This window comes from Hevea brasiliensis, chromosome 16 (genome assembly GCF_030052815.1).
Source record: "Hevea brasiliensis isolate MT/VB/25A 57/8 chromosome 16, ASM3005281v1, whole genome shotgun sequence".
In the NCBI taxonomy this organism is placed as follows: Eukaryota; Viridiplantae; Streptophyta; class Magnoliopsida; order Malpighiales; family Euphorbiaceae; genus Hevea; species Hevea brasiliensis.
In genome coordinates, this window is record NC_079508.1 from 17,186,340 (window position 1) to 17,192,339 (window position 6,000).

The following is a 6,000-nucleotide window of genomic DNA, read 5'->3' on the forward strand; positions in this document are numbered from 1 at the left end:
TGATTGACATTACTTTTGGAAGAATTGTTAGCTAAAAGTATTTTCTAACATACCATAAATTATAAAGCTAAATGGCGAGCCTACTTAATGTAAGGCAAGAGGACCTAAAAGTAAGTTACAGTAATAGAATTACTCTAGATGAGGGCAAAGATGTTACTGTTAGTAATTGTCAAAGGAAATTGTAATCAGAATCGGTTTGGGATATTAGTGGATTCGAGAAAGATAAGATGTTAGAAAACCTAGTCCATGAGGTTATAACGTAGTGACTATATAATGTTCTCGATGTTTGTATTGTAAGCTCTGATTCTGATGCAAACCTTTGGATTATTGTGTAGATCTACGTGTTTCCTCGTGTTACAATAAGTAAGAATATTTGTAAGTAATCTATAAATTGATACTGATTGCACGAATAGGGTACTATTACTGAAATAAATGTGAAAATTTTAGTCGAAATTTAAAACTTGAGAACTAGCACATCGAAAGACTACACTTGTAAGGTAGCCGAGTCGAGAACTCGATTACAATAATGTGAACTACGATTACCACAAGAATTGCTATTAGCTTAGAGATTTGATTACAACGTATCATCCTCAGACAGATGGACAATTGAAACAAGTAATTCAGGTAAATTCGGAAACTCATTCAGTTCCTATAAATAATGAAATGAAATGATAAAAATAACCTGTAAAATGTGATAAGCCCTCAAGAATATATCGAGAACTTGTGTCATTGAATCCGAGAGGAGATGGGACAGAGACATCCCACTAACAGAATTTGTATACATTAATAAGTGTCAAGCTAGCATACAAGTGGTACCCTATGAAACATTGTAAGGGAACAGATAACTATGGATTTTGTGATGAGATTTCTGAGGACACAGAATAGTCATGATGCAGTATAGGTTATAATTGACAGACTAACCAAGTCTGCTCACTTTTGCGATCCGGATGGACTATAGCACAGAAAGATTGGCGGATTGTACATATATGAGATTGTAAAATTGCATGGAGTGCCAGTATCAATTGTGTCTGACAGAGATCCTAGGTTCACTTCTAGATTCTGGGGTAGTCTTCAGAGAGCCCTGGGAACTAGATTCAACTTCAGCACAGCATTCCACCCATAGACAGATGGCCAGTCTGAGAGGGTTATTCAGATATTAGAGGATATGCTATGGGCTTGTGTAATTGAATTTGAAGGTAGTTGGGATACACACTTGCCTTTGATTGAGTTTGCTTATAACAACAGCTACCAATCAAGCATTGGGATGCCTCCATATGAAGCTTTGTATGGCAGGAAGTGCAGAACTCCCTTATGTTGGGATGAAGTAGGTGAAAGGAAGATGATTGGGCCAGAAATTGTTCAACAGACAGAGGAAAAGATCAGATTGATTAGAGATAGACTCAAGGCTGCATCAGACCGTCAGAAGTCCTATGTTGGTTTGAAAAGAAGAGATATTGAGTATGCAGTGGGTGATAAGGTATTCCTCAAAGTTTCTCCTTGGAAGAGAATTATGAGATTTGGCGAGAAAGGAAAGCAGTCCTCGTTTCATCGGACCATATGAAGTTACGGAAAGAGTGGGTCCTTTAGCATATCGGTTGGCATTACCTCCAGAGCTAGCAAGGATACAGTGTCTTCCATGTGTCCATGTTAAGGAGGTACAGATCGACCCATCTCATGTCTTGTCGATTGAAGAGATTGAAGTAAATCCGGACCTCTCATCTGAGGAAGAACCCATAAAAAATCTGGCGTATGAGGTGAAGCGGTGAGAAACAAGCAGATACACTGGTTAAAGTCTTTGTGGAACCATCATTCAGGCCAGGAAGCTACTTGGGAACGTGAAGAGGATATGAGGAGACAGCACCCACAGCTGTTTAGAGACTAATGCCAGATAAAATTTCGTGGACGAAATTTATTTAAGGGGGGGAGAATTGTAACACCCCTAAGTTCGGTAGTGTGTTCTACTGTTCCGGTGACCAGTGTTATCCGGACAGCTAGGATGCCTAGAACTACACTTCAATATGAGTGAGGAGACATAAAATAATGAAATACAAGAAAAGAAAATACAAGAAAAACAAAGGAAAAATAATAGCAAAGAAATGTGATCAAGTTAAGCGTAGGAAACCTAGCGATGGGTGATCATAGGAAGTCACGGCGTGGACCGTTGACTAGCTCTGGATGCGAGGGAACCTGGAAAACATTTTAGAACTTAAATAGACCCTTATTGAAGAATAAATATCATTAGAAAGATCAAAGAAAAATTAAATAATTAGTACAAAGAAAAGTGAGAAATCGAAAAAGCGGACAAAACCGGTGTTCAGAAAAGTCGGAATGCAACCCGAACAGGGCATTATGGTCATTTGACATCCCGAAGTGTCTTTTGACCTAAATGTCCATTAAAAATAAATAATATTACACTTAGAAAATAAAATGAAAAATTAGTTTAGTGGTACCTAAAGTAAATAGCTAAAATCATGGGTTAATGTGGAATAAATGCACAATTGGCTTATTATATGATTATTTGGAGTTAGTGGACCATTAAAGGATTAATTAAACACATAGTGGGGCAGGTGTACTTCCATTACACCATCAGAAAATTTCATCTTCTCCATTGTACCAAAGTTGCCGTGAATGAAGGTGAGAGAAAACTCCATGGGTGTTTCATGCAAGCTCATTTAACCTCCCCATTTTCAACTCCAATCCCTTAAGTGGCTTCATGAAAGTTTGTCTACTCATCACAAGGAAGAGTTTGATACCAAATTTGAGAAGTTTAAGCAAGGTTTAACAAGCTTCAACCATAAGGTAAGTTAATATTTTTGAAGATAGCTTTGTTAAGTTTTGTGTACATGTTATGGGTGTTGGTTTTGTGAAGGAAATTTTTAAGTTTGAAGAGTATTGAGATATCCATTTTTGGGCAGCCATGTAATCATGTATTGATGAAGTATTTGTACATATAATTGATGAGAATTATGTTGGTTGTGATGATTTAATAACCTAGTGAATTACTTCACATGTATAAGGTGATTTTTGCACTTGGAATGGGATTTAATTAATTGTAGGACACTTGGTGTTGAAGGACAATTTCGGCAGCTTGGGGACACTTGAATAAATGTATGTATTCATGGAAGTGTTGGAAGAATGTTGACATAGAAGGATTAATGGATATGTGTATGAAATTATTTTGTAAAGTGTATGTGAGAATTAGTGATGTTTAGGTGTGTATGTGATTGTATTTAGACTTTGTAAATGTGAACTTTAATTGGTGTATTGAAGATAATTGTAATCTGCCCAAAGTGAGGATAATGTAAAGTGGGATGTGGTTTTGGTAATGTACCAAAACAGATTTGGTAGGGAAGTAAACATATTGCAAGGTAAATGTGTGTAATTGATGTGTGTTAAGCAAAGTAACCAAGGGCAGTGTACATTTTAGCTAATAAGTTTAAATGTGTAACCTCAATTGGTATGAGACCAATTGAAGGTGGAACTAGGCACAAAATGTGCCAACTTTCATTGAGAAAACATACCAAAATTCTGCTTGCAAGGTGACATAAGAAAATGACCAATTCGGATTAGGTGCAATTAAGACCTGAAAAATGACCAATTGGGCAGCAGTGAGTGTTTAGGCCATAACTCACTCAAAACAGGTCCAATTGACCTGAAATTTTAACCATGAATAGTTAAGACCCATACCTACAAGTATTATGAAGATAAAAAAGCCCAGAAATGACCATAAGCAAGTCAAAAAGCTTGCACAAGTTCGGGTCCAAAAACTGGCCGAACCAAAGTTGACCAAATTGACCTAAAATTGACCTTATTTGATGCCATTTGACCAGCAATAGTGTAATGACCATAACTTGGTCTACTTAACTCGGATTGACCTAAAATTTTGTCCCGCGTGCAATAAGACATAGATCTACAAGTTTGTAGTTTTGATCGAAACCCGAAAACCGAGGGAACTAGGTCGTCTGCTTAGGTCAAACTAGTATCCCAGAATCCAGCAAATTGCAAGAAAATGCACTAAACAAGGAAATGAGTTTGGTAAAATGTACCAACCCTAAAACCCTATCGAATATGACATATTAAGGACACCAAAACCTAATTTACCTTAAACGCATCGAGGGTCGGTATATTAGGTAATTGAGCAAATAATAGCCTTCAGTGAATTACTTATCGAACATTATCGTTAGAGACAGTTTAATTTAGTACTGAAACACTTCAAATTGTGTTTCTCAGTTACCAAAGACTTAGGAAAAGGGAAGGAAACACTGAGTACAGACCAGGAGACAATTATCAGAGGTTTGTGCACAACTAGTTTTTAACTGATTTTACTTTGAATATTTCATATGATTAAATGACATATTTTTCTTATGTATTATGTTTAACAAGCATTGGATTTAACTCAATGATTATTGAAAATTGTTATAGTATGTATGAATTCAGCTTTGTGAAATGGTATTTCCACAAGTATTAAGCATTATTATGGATTGAACAAATTATTGTTTTGGAAAATTGTGATAGAACATTTTTTGAATTGTGAAGGTAATTTTCATGGAAAAATGCAAATTTATGATTTGAATTGTGATGAGCATAAAAATTATTGGATATTAGAATTGACTTTGAATCGAATTATATTGCGATTTATGCTCACTAAATGGATTGTAATATTGTTTTATATCTCACTATAGATGCTTGACTAGGTTATTACCCGTCTCTCTCATTTGTTGAGAAGACAATGGAGTTAGTTGTGTTTTGATTACCATGGTACGTGCACAGGCTTAGATTTTCCTCTGATTTGAGGTTAGATCTAAATTTATTTTATCGTTATGGCCCTTGCGGAAGATTCATTGTTGTGATGGTACTGTGCACGATGATTCGACCTCCCCGACCATAGGGAGTTAGAATCTGATTCGACCTCCCCGACCATAGGGAGTTAGAATCACATCGAATATGGCCCTTTCGGATTAGTCTTGCATGGTTAGTGAGATAAAGAATGATTTTTGAGATAAAGAATGAGTTTTGAGATACAATATGATTTTTGAGATACAGTATAATTTTTGAAATACATAATGATTTTTGAGATACAGAATGGCTTTTGAATGGCTTATGTATAATTGATTTCGTTAGAATTATTTAAATGGATAGTCATGATTTGATAAATTGAATTTTGTGATCAAAGTCATTTATACAAATGATTTACATTATTGGCAATGAATATTTTGAGTTGTGAAATTTGATGAGTATTCAGATTTCCAAATTATTTACTGTAAATTTTGTCAATGTATATTGTACTATGTTTTAAATTATAGTTGTGCACCACTGAGTTCACCAGTCAGCGATAGCTTTGTATGCTGTCGTAGGTAAGAAGAGCATAGAGCAATGATTAAGTTTCTTTGAAGACATATTCAGATCAGCTCCAGGTATATCATAGGTATACCCATGTACATAGGTTTTGATGTATGCATGTAATAATATGTATGTAAATTATTTGAGCAGTTGTAAATTAAAATTGTACATTGAAGTTGTAAAGTAAATTATGAGTTATCTTGACTTATAAAATTTGTATTATATTTCTTTTATCTCATCCTTTGAAAATACTGAAAAATTGTTGTGGATTGAGTTGAGAAAAATATTGTGTTGAATTTTGTTGGAGTTGATATTTGGAAAAAATATTGAAGTGTTTTTTTTTTTACAGGTTTTCTGAAGAACTGTTTTATCCAAAATACAGATGGCACTCTGCCAAAATTTTTACAGAAATTCCAAATAATTAAAATATGTTAGTTCTATCACTTCAGATCAAAAAGGTTTTTAACACCTGTAAATAGTGCTCACCACTGTAAAAGAAGTAAGAAAAGTTTTTTAAAATCCCTTGTAGTGTATTTAATGGGTTATCAGTAGGCGGGGTTGGTAATTCATTAGGTATACTACGGGATCATGTTATGCCTTACAGAGGCGTAGGGTATGACATTATAGGCTGTAGATGAAACTTGATGTTCTGCTTTAACT